The following is a 20,211-nucleotide window of genomic DNA, read 5'->3' as shown; positions in this document are numbered from 1 at the left end:
TTTTTTAAAAATATCTGTACCAAACAATAAAATTAAGCGCATTCAGAGTACCACATTATGAAGCTCTATTTATAACCTACATAACACACACGAAAATACTTACCGCTCACGCTTTCACGAACACACAGTAGGAAAATTCCAGGACTCAAAAAATTTACACTGAAGCACTGAAAACAGACAAAGCTCAACTGACTCAGCCACGTGTTTCCCACACACCTCTAAACGAGTACAGTTGGAAGTGATATCTAGTAGGTAAAATAGAAAGCAGCACCAGCTCGCTGACGTTTAGACTTTTCTCAGAATTGCTACTGTGACAACGTGCCCCTTGTGACAATGTGCCCCGGTCTCCCCTATCATGTACGAAGTAGTCACTATATGCTATTATTGTGCCTAAATGATCATTAATCGGTTCTGTACATATATTGCATTCTTCCATGTTTTATAAGTTACATATTTACTATTGCATTTTATTTTTACACTAAAAACTTTTCTTCGCTTATTATTGTTCTCGCCTTAAATATTGTATGTAATTTCACTCCCATAGTGTATTCTTCCTTTATTTGGATTTCCTTCATGTAGTAGTTCTTAAAATCATTACAGTAATCCTTGTATAAAATTGTATTAATATTTTATTACTGTATGTATTGTTATATGACTATTTCCATACCTACGGACATGGGTCAACTGAAATATAGAATATGAATATGCAAAACATGGTTACCAGCATTCAGAAGTTAAATGTTCAGAGTACATTATTTTCGGCACGAAGTCAATACGTGCAGCTTGGGGGAAAAAATGTTGGACAAATACACCTTAAAATTAAGGTCAAGGACCAGATAATGCAGGTAACTGTAAAAATCAAGACGCAACATACGACGGAAGTTTTTTTGTTTTCAGGATGGTTTTCAGTAAGTCCTTCACTGGGCTCTTTCGATCTCGCCATCAAAGTTCCCGAGTTCAAATCCCGGCCTTCTTTGCGAGTGTCCATCAATTTCATGTAAACATCACTCATCCTTATCGTAGCGATTAACTGAAAGTGGCAGAAGAGCTACGTAAAATAACTAGAATGAAAAGAAAGTAAGTCGTTAAGATCGGAAATTTTATCAAAAGTAGTATATATATGCATGTATGTACATTATCTAAATAACAGAGGGGTCAACTACGTTTGGCAGGATCAGAGTGTCCATCGTGAAGTCAATAAAGGATGTCCCCAGGGCTCCGTATTAGGCCCCAAGTTATGGAACATCACCATAGAACCGCTGCTGGAAGAACTGAATGAGAATCCCTTGTCCATTGGAGCAATTGCTTACGCAGATGATCTGATGATCATGGTAGGCGCCAACAATAGAAGAGAACTGGAACTAAAGGCTATGAATCTTTTAACACAGTTAGATGCTTGGTGTTGCAAGGCAAAACTTACCATTGCAACTCATAAAACTCTTTCAGTATTACTAAAGGGGAAGCTTATGAGATCTCCTAGTGTAAAACTTAATGGTAGACCAATTCGGAATGTTAAGTCCCTTAAATACCTAGGAGTATATATTGACTCCGGTTTAAGATTTAGATCGCACGTTGACTATGTTATAGAAAAAGCAAAGACGGAGTTACATCGAACGTTGAGCATGGGGAATACAGTCTTCAAGGTTCCTTTTGATATCGCATTGATTTATTATAAAGCGATTTTTCTCTCAATTATAACATACGCTGCCAGCACCTGGGCTAATATAGCTTTTGAAGAACGGGTGAAGTCCAAACTTAGATCAGCGCAGCGCAACGTCCTTCTTCGGATCTTGGGAGGTTTTAAAACCACTCCTACTCTCTCACTTATTGCGATTGCTGGGGTCCTTCCCCTGGACATTGAGGTACAGCAGGCGGCTACCAAGTATTGGATTACCAAAGGAACGGGACAGAACTTCCTTGCGAACCATCATATTAATATTATGAGGAAACAAGAGGTTAAAGCCTTCTTCGCAAATAAGTGGGAGCACGAATGGAGTCAAGATGCTTCAATACGTACTAGGAATTTCATAACGACCATTGGTAAGAGGAACAAGTGGGTATACTTTAAACCATCCAAAGGTCTCACACACTTTATAACAGGGCATGGGCCCTTTAAAATGTATCTCAGGAGATTCAACCTGAGAAATAGCGACACCTGTGATAACTGTGGCGAATTGGACACACCCGAACATAAGGTGCTAAAGTGTAAGGAACACGCCTCAAGATATGTGAGTGAACTTAGACGTAACCTAGGCCAGTTCAATAAGGAGACAATTTTTGACAGCCAAATTAAGTTTAATATTCTAAATAAACTATCTGCTGAAATTTCATATATGGAAGAACTTAATTATAGTGTCAGATCCTCGTCGCAACAAAATGAAGTTTCGTCTGTTCCTACATATGTGAGAACAATCAATACAAGATCAATGACAAGGAGATCACTCAGGACAGAATCCCCTGAACAGTGTTAGACTAGATTTTATGAAGGTCCCTCTTGCATAAACAGACGGAAATTTTATATTACGTCAAGTAGATCAAAGTGAAATCGGTGGGTGCCGGACTATTTGGCCCCGAGACAATAACGGAACTAAGTGATCTTAAGTGATAAGTCTGAATTGGAAGAACTGTATGCAAAGTGCTCTTAGATTGAGGCTCGTGTGAGTGTGGAATTGCCAACTTGGCTCTAGACCCTTTTGAAGATTTAACCGGATAAAACTTCGAGGGATTCAAGTGCTGTATTAGAACGGAAGAAGTTTGAATGAATGTCATGGACAAAGACAACTTAAGAACTTAGAACTCCCTTGTTGGGAACTATTCTTCCCTTGGAAATTCCCTCAGGGAAGCCGAAGGTGAAAGGATAAGGAATTTTATCATATCATCTATTCAAGAAGTCCGACTTCCAAACATCTTCCACTGCCTTGAAGAGTAGGGAGTAGATTGAAAATGAAGAAGAAATTATGGAACCCTCAAGAGTTAAGGTTACACTAAGAAGCCAGATTGAATCCACAGCCGAATGATCCATCCAGAGCTCCAATGCCAATGGTGCCTTAGGGCTCCCTGTGTGCCACCCAGGTTAGAAGGAAGTTACCAGAAGCCAAGAAGCCACCAGAAGCCAGGATGACTACAAGACTGGAACTTCCCATACTTCGGGAAAGTCCTTCCTTGGGTAATTCCCTTGTTTTCGGGAAGCTTTAGGTCCAAGGACCTGTAATGCATATATATTATCTATTTATCTGTACACTGTTATTTTCTTGTATATATCTATATCTTGTATTTTACATAATCTATCATATTATTATATTATAATATTTTCTCTATTAAAGTGTATCTAATATATATTAGATTACACAGTCAAATAAATTTAGAAGACTTAACACTTAGTCTAAGGACTAATTTAGTAAATACTTATTACATTTTGAACATCTTAACTTACTGCTTATTTTCTTTTCATTCATATATTCTCTTTCTGAGTCATAACTAATTAGTACATACACCTTGGTTTATAACATAGGTATCAAGGTATAGAACCCACTCTCCTTTCCCTGTCCTCACCTATTTACCAAGCTGTAAATCTCTTTACCTGCATAATGAATAACCTCTTTCTGATTTCCATAATCCATAATTGGGACGAAACCGCTCTCAGAAAAAAAAAAAAAACTAAGCTCGATATGCAAACAACGAAGAAAAAAAAACTGAGAGAGAAGGTGAGGTTGTGAGAGAGGCGAGAGGAGGTTGGAGGACCTCGTCCCTCAACGTCCCAAATCCTGTATGTACATATGTGCATGTAGAATGTGAGGAGCATGGCTCAATTGTAAATTTGATAAATAATAATAACAACTACGTAAAGGCGGGGACTATGAAAGTAATTCTTAAATGTGGGAACCTATACAAGGTATGACGTGTTTCTATATTTTGTAATCACTTTCCGTTCTTACATGAATTGATAAAATGAACACATCGAAACTGGAAACTGCCCCACCCCCAGTTCTCTCAGTGTATTTGAGTTCATTATTTGGTGTCGTTTTGCCACTATTGGCCACTTGCAACAATGAGAACAACCATACCCAGACCGGGATACGAAACTGGGACCTCTGACGTTGTAGAGCGCTGTGCTAACCACTGAGCCACGAAGAAGACTCAGCATATTACGCTAGCCACCGTATCATGCGGTGTGGTATCAGTTAACCGTATAAATGTTAAGATGAATGAGGAAGGGCCAGTCTCCATACCAAATAGTCTTTGGTTTGAATACCGGTGAAGATGTCTTCGCTCTCCTTTATCATCGTAAGGGTTAAGTTATTGCAAGAGAACCGTACCTGGGATTCGCATCTGGAGTCCTGACGAAAATTCCCCGCGGGGAGGGAAGATTTATACACCACTAAGAAAGTTTCCATGGACGCAGGTCTCTGCACCGAACCTCCTGGAAAGAATGGCGCTAGAGAGAGAGAGAAATCTCCATCTACCGTTCCAAATCAATGTTCTGTTAATGCATTTAAAGTGGGCAAAAGATGCTCTGGAATCGGGATCACAACGACACTGTCGGGAGTGATCAGGGGGACCCTTACCAACGTGCTTCGTTACCATGGCTGAGGTTGTAAAGGAAGATGGGCCGGTCCTTCTCTCCCTCTCTCTCTCTCTCTCTCTCTCTCTTTCTCTCTCTCGTCCTCCGGGTTCGTTCAGTTCGTTTCGTAACAGGTGCTCTTCCCATCCCACCCTCATGCTTCGCTGGGGGTAGAGAAGAAGCGAAAGAAAAGGTGAAATACAAGCTGGTGTAAGGAACTCGATAACCATCAGGCAATATAGGCGGATCGATGTGGTATATGACTCATTGCACGTAAGTCAAACACCTTCTCGGTCAAGCGTGTTATTTCGTCTTCTAACGCTAGTGCAGAATTCTTTCGTGGTAAGGTTGATTGGGTTTCAATCTCTTAGCATGAATACACTACATTTAACCTACCAACAAAGGCATTTAACTCAAGGAGTCCCGGGTTCGATACCGGGTGAATGCACATGGCACAGTGGACAACGAAAGTATTTAACCTGACGTCCGAAGACGAAATAGGGCGCTTGACTGAGAAGGTGTGTGATTTACGTGCGATAAGCAGGATCCATCGATGTGAAACCAGAGGTGCGCCATTGCAATGTCGTTCTCTCGCGATCCAGCGTAAAACGGTTATGTTTCCAAAAAGCAAAATTCGTATTTGCTTTGTTTTCTACCTTTGTAGGCTAATCGCGACGATGAAGATGGGTAATGGCACCGGCAAAGGAACACGCCGGAACTCTTAACCAGGAGTCTTCATAGCAGGATTGTGAGAACTGAAAATAAAGTACATCAGAAAATCACCTGTTCGTCTACTAGGGTACAACTAGTAACTTAGTACGAACAGACGTTTCTAAGCTACGAGGTTAGTAATAGTTTAATGTTTGTAAACAGATAACTAGTTTTAGGCTATAATTTAATTTAATGTGTGTTCTCTGTATTAAAAGTGCACGAGGGAGACATTTATTTACCTTCGTTTGTGCTGCAATCGAAAGAGCAGGAAAGAGGAGGAAGTTCGAGATCGGTAACAGCCGATCATGTCCGTACTCGAACAAATGAGTTGTTTTCTCTATAGTGTATCGCTCTAGGAAGCTGTTGGCGATAAGATGGAGCAGGAAACCATGCGATAAGGCCATCATTTACCACACCAAGATAAGTCCAGAATTGGACGAGAAATGTCACGGTTGGTTGTAGGTCAAGTACGACTGCGTAGGCAGCCATTATAAAGTAGAATTAAAATTTTCTTACTGATCTTCGAAAACAAACCCCACAGTCACAGGATTTCCCGTAAGACGAACAGAAGTTGCTCACCTGTAAATGCGTTAGGATAACACAGCATATTTTCAGAAAGTTTGGAATGGAACTACGTGGTACATAACGCTGAATATACATTCATATGCAAGGATCAATGTGATGTATGTACATACTGTACAATATCCACTACACATATTTCTTATCGTTCTGGATTTGAGGATGACCCCGTCATTTCAATAAATGAAACCTATTGAAACAGAATTCTGTTTTAATGCATATTCAATGTTGGTTGTTATCAAGCATGTGGATGCATTTTTAGTCTTTGGTGAAATGATGTAATGTACTAATGCATTAGTTGCCTTTCAGCAAGAGGGGTTCTAATCGTGCTAGTGGGGTGCTCGAGTTGCATGCATTTGTGCGAGGGTCATTCAATAAAATATATCTTTCTAAGGTTGTTCCTACTCAACTTGATGTGGTCAATATTTGACTTTTTATTATTGGAAACTTAGTTGTATGATTAATGCTCTTCTGGGAACAAGTTTGCAATGAGAATTTTCAATGTGTGCTGCCCGACGGGTGTATACAAAGTATCGGCGTCGATTTTTATTTTTTTAACTTTGCATAATTGAAGTTGGGGTTAGTTTTTGGGATATTCTTGGACATAAAGAATGCGGGGAAAGCCTAGACTCGTCGTAGTGTGTTAACTACTACCCTATCAGCATTGAACTAACTACCATAGGTTCTGGGAGCACTCGCCAGGTATGGGCGTTTCATCATGTTTTTTCGACAAATCTCATCATCATTCAACCTTATCGTCGTGATCAAAGAACTATGTTAAATGGGCAAATAGAAGGATACGAAAGAAATCAAAGAAAATATCAGAATGTCTACAAGATGCATGCGATACTTGTGTGCACTATTTACCTAAGGAATTGGGAGGCATTATTTAGTGGTCTATTTTGGGGAGGAAATCTGAAAATCAGTTTTTCAAAGAGTAACAATTCGTAGATTGATATTAGCTTTCGAAACCAATTTCGGTTTTCAGTTCCTACTCCCTTGAAAACCGGAAATGTCAAATAATTTCGACGGTACTAATATTTACTCTCCCTTTTTCACGTTTGGGAAAGTTCACTGACTGGAAAGTGGTTTGCGCAACGGGCGAAAACACGTGTTAACATGCCATTCCAAAGCCTATCGATTGGTTGCCTGAGGACTGTGTGTTCCTAGCAACACCTATTTGCCTTATTTAAGAGAGACGCGCTGGAGTTAAACTATATCAATCCGCATGCTCCTTCCTTTGCTTACACAACATAATATTATATGAAGTTTCCGCACCCTGGGAAAGGCAATCGATATCTACAACCCTGTTGCTCTCTGTGGACGCCCTCGTGGACAAATTACTCACATCATATGAACTCTTTACGAGGTGGGTGACGTCATAGAGCATTGGATTCACTCGCTGTACGTTGTGGTTCGATCCATCAGCACATTCAACGAGGTATTTACAGTTTCAATACCACCAGAACACTCTTTTGAAAGTCATTGAACATTGCGTCAGACGTTCGTAAACAGCTGAGCGAAAAATCACCCCTAAACTCTTGGCACGAGTCAAGTGCCTACTTGGTAAAAATAGCCAAAGAACTATTATGCTGGTAACCAAATATTTGTTTACATCGTTTCTGTATAAAGTATATCTTGGACTCATCTAGCAACCTGGGGGTAAAGGCGGCGGGATCGTGGTACTCATTACGTTGCCTCCAGTATGGTCGAGATCGAGAATGTGTGGGGTCTACCTCCACATCCCCTAAGTGACTTTATGGTAAGAAGCAATGCGCAGGGTATAGCTAGTTAGTTTTGGAATGAAAAAACAAGACTTGTGTGACTTAGTTCAAGATTATTGTGTTTCGAAAAAGAAGGACGTACCATTCAAAAGTGGACCGGTCCTTGATACCCCATTGACTGGTCCTTATTACCCAACAAAGAAGCAATTGGGACAATACAACCTACCTTTCAATTTATTGTTGTTTTTTCCTTTGCATTATATTCCTACTCGTTTGTGTTGTTATTAATGTAAACTAGAAAATATACATTCCAGAATGTATCCTGTTTGTGTTTTCTTGAAAAGCTCCTGATGAATTTCTTCAAAGAAATAGCAATTTGGTGGTCTTTAATATCCCGGTTTACCTTAAAATGAGTGTCAGAAGTACAACAGTCGTCTAGAACGTGCCTGATTCTCACAAATACCAATTTGGTCTGGCAGATCTTTAAAAGATCTGTCTGCGACTGTCATGTAAAATCGCTGTATTTACTGTCAATTGAAGGGTTCGGGTGTAAAACATGGTAAAGTGATATTACGGTTATTTTTTAATTACAAAGTAAAATGTGCCATCCTTCAATTTTCGAGTGAAATTGCCATGACATACAATTTGCATTGTGACATGTTCTTTTAGTCACAAGAACATGGTTTTCTTTCAACTAGAACACAATAAAAATGATCATATGAAAACTCGAAAGAATTCACGTGATGCCTCTAAGGGTATTGGATAATATCTCTTGTTAGTTCGTCAAATAAAAATCAAAGTTAAGTTTTCTCTATGAAAAGAAAGTATACTTTACTTTATTTACAAACTAAATACTTATGTGCCTAACATAAAATCTATTTTACTCCAAGAAATTAAACTTCTTATAATTCAACTTGATTACTCTATTCAAAAAACTCCAAGCCCGAACTCCAAAAAACAGACAAAACACAATCGTAATTTCCATGGCAACAGCTCTTAACAAGATATATACAGGTCACTATCCTGACATTATCAGTAACAGGTAAATTACATAAATTAAGATTAAAGAACAGTAAACATTTGTACAAGAGAAAAGGTAATTAATAACAATAAATATTAGTGCAGTGGGAAAGGACGTGTCAATTGGACTAAGTGAAGCCTGTGAAATTGGTAAACACAACACGAAAACAATTTATCTACAGTATAGCTTCTAATAACCTATATTCTTAATGAACTCAGAAGTGAGCAAAATGTCATTTACCATGCTTTACACCAGAGTCCTTCAATTAAGATTCAAGTGACGAATATACTGTAGAGTTCAATTCCCATTGTACAAAAAAAAATCAAGATATGATTGAACGAATGTATTTGTATTTTTCTCATTTAACGTCGCGTTTCTGCCACATTTGGGTATATAGACGAAGAGGATGAGGGATGAATAGAGGAAACAGATGATGGGGAACTCGCAAAGAATATCCGTACCTTAGCCGGGATTCGAGTACGGGAACTTCGATGGCGGAATCGAAAGTTGACCACTTAACGAACTCGGACATCGAGTTGGAAATTGTACAAATGTAAACCAACACGCATTCCCATGCTTTACAAAGGCGTGTATTACAAGTGTCAGTTGATAATAACGAGACTTAATGTACACGTAACTACTTTTACCAGTCGACAGGGTGTATGTTGCTAATGGATGGATGGATGAATGGATCAACACTTTGGGTATCTTCACCCGTCACGCAATATACTGCCATGCCCTTTGCCAACAACAAAATAGTGCCGGACTGGTCAGCGTGCGCTCGTTTAGGCATGCGTTTGCCAGTTCATCATACATCCCCATCGTCACGATTGACCCAAGGTGTAGAAAAACGAAGTAAAATAAACAACATATACAGAGCATGTTTCGAAAATTAAAACTAAGAATATCTTGGTTATAATTCGTCTTGAGGAGGTGAAGAATCTAGTGACATGTTTCTGCCGGAGATTCGTGTCCTCAGGAATGATATTACTTTTGCACTAAGATATATATTGATATTCAACGCTATTTTCTCAAGAATTTTTGAACATCCCTTGTATAGATAGCTTCTCAATCAGCAACATAAAATAAGAGTAACAATGTTTGGAAGAAAGTTGTTACATTTAAGTTCCTAATTTTTTAAAGAATACTAACTAGTTACTTTTAAAAATAACTGTAACAGAGTTAGTTCCGTAATACAAATAACGTTATCTATAAATATATGAAGACTTATATTGCGTACCATAACATAAAGACACATGTCAAATCTTCATATATTTACATAATTACAATTAATGATCATTGTCTGTGTAGTTTATTTGCAAGAAAATTCCAAACATATAATGAGCGAAAGAGTAACTTACATTTACTTTTTCAAGTACCAGTAACTTAACTAAGTCACCTTATTACTTTTAAGAAGTAACTTTCCAAAGACAGGAATATACACACTACAGTGCTGCAAGGAGAAGATTTCGGTCGAGCGTCAAATAGTTCGCACGGACGACGCTAGATAGCGTACGGAATTGAGAGCTTCTTCGCTCGAGCGAATAACGCTCGAACAGGCAAAACGAGCGGTATACGCTCGAAGCAAAGTAGTACACGCATAAATGTAATTTGTGTGTGGTAGTGGACACTCAAATATGGATTGTGTAGTGAAAGACGCAGTGAAATTGAAACAGTCATTATCTTCATGTTAAAATGTAGTTTACCAATACTTAGTGGTATATGGAAATGAAATAGATGATTGTGGGCTGAAACTACCAAGGCGGCTGTTTTACATACCGGGTGGCCAGAATTAATGTTAACCAACTCAGGCCTATGTAGCCTCTTTGAGGCATCGTAGAACTCTGAAATTTGGTGAATCCACTATGCAGACCAAGGGGAAGAGGATGGCGATATAAAAAAGTTCAATTTTCCGCCACCAGGTTGAAATGTGGCGCTGTACTTCCATGATAATATGTTAAGTGATTTAGCTGAGTTATTAATTAGAAAGACATTTGTTAGTGGCTGGAAGTTGCGAGAAAATAGTCTCTCGTTTATTGCAAAATAAGGCAAATCCAAAACCAATTGGGGCAGTTTACGTCATTATTACACCCATCATGGAAGTACAGCGCCACATTTTCAACCTGGTGGCCGAAAATTGAACTATTTTTCTTTTTATCGCCATCCTCTTCCCCATGGTCTGCATAGTGGATTCAGCTAATTTCAGAGTTCTACGATGCCTCAAACAGGCTACAGAGGGCTCTGAGTTGGGTAACTTTAATTCTGGCCACCCGGTATGTGTCTACTGTCACTTGAAAATGATATTCCATTGTAAACGCTCGAGGATAAGAGACTCGAACTAGTATGAGCGAGCGAAAGTGGCAGTACTCTAGTACACACACACGCACATGGTTACATTTGGACAGAGAAAAGCTTGTGTTACTTTTACAGTTCTGATGATCCAGGCACTTTTTTCCTCTGTGTGTTATTTCCTCTTCCATTGCACTTGGCTTCCCCATTCGACTGTCCGATCCTTTCAAAGCGAAACATTAAAAAAAAAGAGCCTAGAGGAGGAACTACAACTGGCAGCAAATTGCGAACTGTCCCGACACGAAAGAAAGAATGGAGTTTCAATAAATAAAAAAAAGAACATGACCCAACACCCATTGAAGCTGGGAAGAGAGAGGAATCCTCTTTACACTGTGCTTCACAATCCCATCTCACGGCCGAAAGAATTGCTACATAACATTAGGCGACGGGCGTCCGTTTGACCGTCACCTCTGTCTAAATAGGAGTATAAAAGGGGATTGATTGGACTGAAAGGGTGCCGGGGAGGCGTTCGAGGTGGATGGCAACCTTGTATTTCTTCAAAGCGAGGGCAGAAAACACTTTCGAACAAAACAAACTTTCAGGTGTCCACAGTTGGAAATATAAATCTGGTAATTGTTAGTTCCGCTTTGGCCATTTTCACCGAAGAGGGACACTGGTAGAGTACATTAAATTAATTTTCCAATACACAGAGGCGTCGCCACTGAGCGCGCAGGGGCTCTAGTTCAGCGTGAAATAGTTTTAGCACAGAACCCACCTAAAGAGCTACGTGGGAAATTTTCAAACAACGGAAAACAGTTATGTCGATTACCAATCATTTATAGTCGAGCTGGAAGTACATGTCTGAGCATACAAATGCACACGGAAAGAGAAATATATATAGAGAGAAAGAGGATCAGAAGGAGAAATAAAATACATAGAAGAAGAAAAACACAGAAACACAAAAATATAGAACGAGAAAGAAACACAGAAGGAAATTAAGAAACATACAGACAGAGTTTGTGTGGGAGAAAAAATACTGAATGAGGAAGAGAATGAGAAAGGGAAATTCACAGCGAGAAAGAGAAATAGAGAGAATACACACAAGAGAGAAAGAAGCACAGCAAGGAAGAGAAACATACAGAGACAGAGTGAAAGAAAAAAAATACAGAAAAGAATAGAGAAAACAGAGAGAACGCTAAATATATAGAGCAGAATAGAGTGGGGAAGAGAATGACAGATTTATAGAGCAAGGAAGGGAAAGAGAAATCCAGAGTTAGGAAGATAAAAGAGGAATAAATGAAGAGAGAGAGAATACAGAGAAAGGAACAGAGAGAGAGAGAGAGAATACAGAGAAAGGAACAGAGAGAGAGAAAGAAACAGAGATGTGCAGACAAGAGAGAAGAAGATATGGTCTCGAGAGAGATAAACAAAAATGATCAAGAGAGATAAACAGATCGAAAAAGAGAAAGATGGAAAACAGAGAGAGAGAGAGAGAGAGAGAGAGAAACAAGTATAGGGAAAGAGATGGGAAAGATAAAGTACACAGAGAGAGAATCCGAAAGAGAAAGACACTCGCGTGCACACACCCATTTCCCCACTATAAAACTTAAATTTCAACATTAAAAGTCAAAATAAGTGCTGGCTAAGATAATCCTAAGTCGTCCATTTGTACGTATTCTCATAGTATAAAACACAGTCTTCATCCTGAGTGTGTATACCTGTACACAAGCGAGCAACAAATCCAAAGAACAAGATCGCACAATATTATTAACATTAATAATGAACCCAAGAGCAAATTCTCGAGACGTGAGGGCTATGGGGTGTGAAGATAAGGGAGTTTGAGCTAGAATGGCCACCCGAACACACAGGAAAATCAGGCGGTTTCTTAAAATTCGAACTTTAAGTTTGGAATTAATTTCAACCCTAGCTATGAAAAGTTTTTTTTTTTTTTTGCGCTTATTTCTGTAATTGATCCTCAAAAACAGATATACAACCTCCACATAAAAAAATTGGTCGATGGGTGAATTTGAGAATTACTTAATTTGGGGCTCACGACTTGTGTGAATCTTATGGTTCGCATAATGACCTACTCCGTGCAAGACATGCCTGGCGCCTGCTGGATTTGCAAATTTTTAGTGTCGGAAAGAATAGTTGAAGCGTTGTAAGAAAATCAACCATAAAAGTTAACTTCTTTTGATCGAAGGTTGAATAACTTTTACTTATTTCGAGGTTAAACATTATGTGGTGCATTTGCACGCTATTGAACGTGAGTAATCATGCGCCTTCAACGCTCGAGCCTTTCCTCGTAAGACGTAGAAAATTGATGTAAAGTAAGAAAATACAAATACAACGAACTCGTTCATTGCACTATTTACAGTGGAGCCGGTATCTTAGTTACAATCATCTTTGCATTTAAACACGTGTTCGATGAAGGAATTTATGTTGAAAACATTACATTTCTTTGTACTGGGTGAGGCTTTTAAAAGAGGTCCCGTGGAAAATGTGCTCCTTGTTTGGAGGCAACCCTGGTACACCGAAGAGAAGAGCGGGGCAGAGAACAGTCCAGGATATGTCATGTCATGTCGTCCAATATGCTTGGCACCGATATCCTGGACTGTTCTCTAACCCGCTCTTCTCTTCGGTGTACCAAAGTTGCCTACATGCAAGGAGCGCATTTTCCACGGGGCCTCTTTTAAAAGACTCACCCAGTATTTAGTAGTCATTCTTGTGGTTAAACATTAAGTACTCTGTCTCGCCGCTACAGATCTCCGTAGCGGAGTGGTTAACACAGCACCCTACGACGCCAGGGGTTCCGGGTTCAAATCCCGGGTTGAGTATGGGTGTTTTTTGCGATTGTCCCTTCATCAGCGTTACAATATCATCACTCAACCTCATCTTCACTATTAGCAAAAAGTTGTAGGCGAAGTAAAATAAACTAAATCAATTCGCCTTGCTCAACGTTCCCCTACTGTACCCTAGATCGTGGCGACGATCTAAAGACGGTAGGCGCACGACAATAGAGGAGTTGTCGGGTGTTTTGTCACACATTATCGTAGCCGATAAGTGTTTCGTCTGGAAAACACATACCCAGTTAGAGTGTGGGGATTATACTAAAGCACGTCCAGACGTTTGTTCTACGAAAACAGCCTGAGTGGTCCAATAGCGTGCAAAGAAAGGTTGGCGGGTCTTCCTCGCTTCTGGCAACGACAAAGAAACCAAGGAAAAACCTCTTTAGAACCTCCTAGGCACGCCAGTGAGTTGCTTGGCTTTAGTTCTCCACTTCCTTGCTTGATAAGCAGATATTCACACACATTGAAATACGTATATGAGATGAAACGAAAATCCACACCCTTTAACTATGGTCGAATACAAAGTTTCCAGATCCATATACGCTAAAGGAAGGACACACACTGTCCCAAACTGTACGTCACAATCACATTTACAATAAATTTAATATTAAATATAGTATGGAAATGACATTTTCAGTTCAAAAATTAATTTTCAAATAATGTAACGGGCAGTTTTCTGCAAGATATATAACAGAGCGTTGCCTCAAAGAGGAAATATGACAAGGCACAGGAAGAAGAAGCACACGTCACACACTCACGCTTGTCTCGCCTTCGGCACGAGTGATTCAGCCAAGATTTTTACCTCCCCCATGCCTGTCAAGAGCAAGTTTACAGTGGAGGTGAATGGCAGGAAATTGTGGTGGCTTAGTGTAAACAAGGTCATGATTGGCCATGATTATTCTTGGATATGCACTTGAAATATATCATCTAGCCTTCCATAAGGTCTGCGAGGACACCTTCCTCCGAGAATGGAGTCCACGATTGATTGATTGATTGATTTGGTGTTTTGAGTCAACTTTATGCACAGTAAGGCTAATCGGGACTGGACCTACAGTTTAAAGTGGGAGAGTCCCCGAAAACAGCTCTCTTAGCTGGTACTGAGGGTGATGACAAGGTTAACACTAATTTAACTGAAAAGACACATAACACGTACATATAAAGTAACGCCAAAATGCAACATATGATGCAAGTGAGTATTTCTTTCAGTCGAGATGCACTTTAATGCATCCGTTTTCTACGCACCTTCCTGCATCTTTCTCGACGATGCACTTAAACATTTGGTCTGAGCTACAAACTTCATGCATATTTTTTATTATGCATTTTTTGTTTCATGTGATGCATTTACTTTTCCGTGTGTTTTGTTGCAAATAGGATTCTGGAGAATGTATGGATCCTGATACGCTGAATACCATGATGCGTTGCTGGAAGTATTGTAAAGAACAGTGAAAACTAACATCAAAGAAGCTGAAATCGAAAACACGTTTCCTCCATACCAAAAAGAGAAAATGTAAGGGCAGAAGATATATCAATACTGTCTCCCCCTCCCCTAACATTTTGCTTTTCACTCTAATGCATACGGAGCACGGTGTGCATCGAAGGCCGAACAACGCCAGCAGGCAGTCAAAATTGGCAACATTTGCATTCAGCCCCTGTACGATGCATCTGCCCCGGGAACCCCATGAGACGCGAATGGTTGTTCGACTAAAAGGCCAGAGAGACCTTGGGAAAGGGTATAGTGTCACCTCACGATAACAGAATCCATAAGGTGGATACCCCGGAGCACGCGTTTCAGGGGGAGGGGGGTCAGGTATAAGAAAGGGGAGACGACTGTTATTAGCGAATTTCCATATTGGAAGTAAGATATCGTATGGCAACCCCTTTCTCAGCTGGAGAAATCGGACCAGAAGGTTTTTCACATGAGGCTGAATTTTTAAAGGAATTGCTGGTTTGCTATACACTAACATAGCAAATTTAGTTTAAGTGTTAGATACGTTGCATGTGTCTCCTCGATGGCGTAGTGGTAACGGAATAGCCTTGTAATCAAGGGGTCTCGGGTTCGATCCCGGTGGAGGCACATACTGGTTCGGATCCCACTTCAAACTATACGTCCAGTTCTGATTTTCCCTCTCTGTGCATAAAGTGGACTCCAATTTTCATGTGATACTAGTAATTTCTACTAGGAGGTAACAATACATTTCTGAAGTGATTATTTTGGAGCTATAAACGTGAAATGTATAAATCAGCTCAATATAGAACAATCAGGAAAAAGTTCTTGGTTCGTTGTGTGTTTTGATTAATCTTCTGCTCCTCAAGATACGAGAAGAATGAATTCACTTCGCTTTGATTTCAATTAGGTCAGCTTTACCTCGCTTTTCTGCCTCTTTTGGCTAATCGCGAAGATGAGTGATGAAATTGATGAAGGAACACTCACAAGAACACTCATGCCAAAGCCGGGATTCGAAACCGGGACCTCTGTCACTGTAATGCGATGTGCTCACCACTACGCCACGGAGGTGGGTAATTGATTTAATTGCTGAGATAACAAAACCACAACACCCAAAACATGATGCTCTTAATGTCTTTGAAAATGTCGCATATAGTATTGGATGAAGGGAAACGAGTGAGTACGTTCGCTTGCTTGAAAAGTTTTTAGAACGTAACTTTATGTGTGTGTGTACGTGCTCTAATATTGTACAAATACTCGAAATATTATTGTCTATTTTATTAATAATGAAATGGGTAAGTACTTTCGTCTTTAAACAGGTAGTTAGATGTTTTACATAAACGAATTCAATAGCGACACTTAATTGGAAAAGCAATCTTTACTTCCTTTGGCATTTATACATTGTTAAAAATAATTTTAAAATAATCGTTTTCCGTCATTCCTTGCCTCTGTAATAAATTCTGACGCTCATATTTTGAAAAACGAAAATTCACTTACCCTCGTTTTCGGAGTTAAAATACCCTTTTTGTAAGTTCCCTAGCAACGTCCGTTTCCATGAACAACAACAAACATGGCAAACCCGAAAGTATTGTTATATCTCTAAACAATTCATTAAAACAGCCATGATGTAGCTATTTTCGTATTTTGAGTACTAAGTTGTGTAACGTTATAACTGTCTATGTAATCTCTGGACTGAATCTTATTCTTATGTAGAACTCAGTCTAATTTTTTGCATGTTTGCTAACTTGACTCATCTGCGTTGATGATGATCTCGAAGATAAAGTATGGGAAAAAATATCGGATTATTAGCCCCGGGAAATGAACGTTGCTAGGGATAAAAAAGGCACATTTATCCTTAAAAAAGGGGGTAAGCGAGTTATTCTTAAAATTTCCCTGTCTTTTGAGACTTTCGTTGGGGTCTTAATAGAGCATTCTTTCCTCCGGGGCTTCCTTCATGGAGAACATTTATGTCAGTGAGGGAGTTGTGGAATTGGGGCTTTATACATATTGGATATGGGTATAGATGCGAGGATATAAAGAAGTAAAATGTGCAACTAAAAACAGGAAAGTAAGATTCATCTCGAAGAGGTTCCAATTGGTCAGCATCCGCAATGATCCATATATTATCAAGAGCTTGATTTTTCAATGTTCCTTACATTACTTATGTCTAACATTGAAGATGATGTCTGGAATCAACACTACGTACCTTCAGGAACAGAAAAGATGTTTTTTTTTTAAAAGGAGCTTTTCCTTTGACTCGAGAGGACGTCCACATTGCTTTCATTTCGGTTTCCACAAGCAACGGAACCTTACAATTATGAAACAGAGAATGTCGAAATCGTGAAGATATTAAAATTATGAATATTCATCAGCTTCTGGATTCAGGAAACAATTTGAACTGTCGGAACACAGTTGCGAAGTTCGTAAACTTGTTTACATTCCCTGCGTCAATCAGATAGCGTGAACAGCCAGTGCGTCAACCTGAACTATTGAATAAAAGCGTATTCATGAAATGCAATGAGGTTCTGCAATTGGTAAAAACAATGGACGTTTCTCGTACTTCAGCTGCATTATGTACCCTCGTAAACAGTAAATCATAACAGTACATTGCAGAAATGAGGTCATCGTGAAGAGCTATTCTGATGATTGGAAAGAACTGGGAAAGTTATTTGAAGAATGTAACTATCATGAGTATTTTCCAATTTCTCTTTTGTTTCTTCGTCTTTTGTCACCGGATAACGTGTGGATGAAGGAACCAACACAATCATTCAAGCCTTAGCCGGAATTACTCCTTAGGTTCAAAGCAAGTCGACTTATAAAATTGGAAGGGTAGGTGATATTACAATGAGGTACGTCGGTAAGCAACTATTACAAAAACACAAACTTACGTTTGGTATAATTGATTGATTGCTTGACTTCGTTTATTTTACTTAACTTGTCTGCCATCTGCCACTTTTGGCTAAACCAGAGGATGAGTGATACAATGAAGTTCTGTCTGTGACGAACATAATATTATGAGGAAGCATATACCGATTCCGGATGAAATGTTCTATTCATGAACGTTTCTGCTAACAGGTTAATATGATGTGACCAGCACCAAGCTTCGGTCGCTTATGATCATAGACGAGATCAGAAACGTTGAAGAGCTCCTTTGAATTCCACCAGATTAACTCTCAAAATCTTTAGTTTTCTAATTTTACGTTGATTAGGGGAGATTAGGTGAAACTCACGAAGAGAACAATCACAGAGGAACAGCCATACCTTGGCAAGGACTCGTATCTGGGACTGTCGTGATTGAGAATTCAGCACTGAAGCATTAGACTAGCGGCGTGACTGCAAACACGAATATCCAAAATATTGTGTTGTAGTCGCGGCAGGCTAATTGGAGACTAAAATGGCTTCAGGGAAACAAATCTAAAACCTTTGGCCTTAAATAATACAAGTTGTACACTCACAGACACCTCTGGGTTGTAATATACTCATTGGAAGTCATTGGGGGGGGGGTCCTTACAACTCTAACTACAGCGTCCCATTGGCCATAAATGTAAAAAAGAAAAGTTGCAGAACGCAAATTGTTCACCCAATTACAATGCTAGTGCAGGGCCCTGTTGCAATCCTTAAACCTGTCGTAAAACAAAGTATTCTTGTGTGCGACCACAGATTAGAAAGGCTCTCAATATCTCACCATTTGCTTTAATGGCACTCTCTGAAAGGAAGATATAAAGATGACACCGACCTCGGAACGAAACCTGCAACGTAAGTCATCCAGTTGGTAGCGAACTTGCGAACGGCTTCCGGCAAACCACCGCACTGCCATGAGTCACCACGGACCAGTTGCCATCTTCTTCTTCTAAACGGACATCCCTTGCCCCAGGCAACATCCCGGGAGCTTTTAATCATTCATTCTCCTATATAATTTCCTCCGTCAAAGTCCTCCTCAATACACTCTATTACTTAGCTAGTGGGAAGGCAATGGTCCACTCCCCTCATGCATTCTTTATACATTCATTATCATCCACCTGCATATCTACGCAGAATCTACGCTGTGGTAATCTCTCTTTTTTGCCCTTCTGTTTCTAAAGAACGTTACCCTCCCTCCCCCACTCCACAACTGTTGAGTACAATGCGTTGCTCCAGAGGACTCGCATCTGCTCCCCAAATTAATCAGGTGCGAACTGAGCAAAGTTGAACAGATCTTGAAGTTCCTAGGCGTACTAACATCGTAGTGGTCTTTCAGTTAAAGGCGGAGCTGGTTTTTTTTTCCTAACTTCGAAACAGGTGTCGGGTGTTGCCAACCCAGTGTATGTTCAGTTTCCGGAGATAACAAGGTAGCCGCAGACCATGAAAGTTTGGAGTTGATGTTCAGTCCTCAACAGGTATCAAGTATCTCTCACCGACGGATTCCTCCGCTCACCCACTGGGGTTCTCTTTCTGGCTCACTTTCGCGGAGACGGACCAAGTGAAGGAGAAACAGAACAATACAAATATAGAACAGGAATAAATGCAAAAGGGAACTAAAGCAAAATATACAAATCGAATTAACAGCATAATGTACAGTATCCCCGTCTACTTCTCTGCACTTTTTGACTCACTCTGCACTCACGCGTCTATAGTTGGTTACACGACGCAACACCGACTCGTCTACTTCATTGATTTGGTGTCAAGTAGTCAGTGGCGTGCCCAGGATTTTCGAAAGGGAGGGGTTATGTAGTAGGCCCTCATTTTGTCATATATTCCTACTTTTGACGTTCTTTTTTTAGGAATACTGGGAGAAAGCAGGGGGAGTTATAACATCCATCAACCTACCCCCCTTGGGCACGCCACGGCAAGTAGTGTATATGGTGTGTACTCTGTTTGCACTACGTATTGGAGCGGTGTGGTGTGTGTGGTGTATGATCGCGTGGTGCGTGCTAACTAATCATATGAACGTTTAATGCAGCAGACTGGCATTTGTTGAATCTTCTGAACTTGTACACAGCTATTCATCTACTTAGTTGAACGTCATTTACTTGACCAAGCCTGACACCGGGATA

Source organism: Lepisma saccharinum, chromosome 25 (genome assembly GCF_977018435.1).
Source record: "Lepisma saccharinum chromosome 25, izLepSacc3.1, whole genome shotgun sequence".
Classification (NCBI taxonomy): Eukaryota; Metazoa; Arthropoda; class Insecta; order Zygentoma; family Lepismatidae; genus Lepisma; species Lepisma saccharinum.
The sequence above is the reverse complement of the archived record's forward strand: the minus strand, read 5'-3'. Positions refer to the sequence as shown.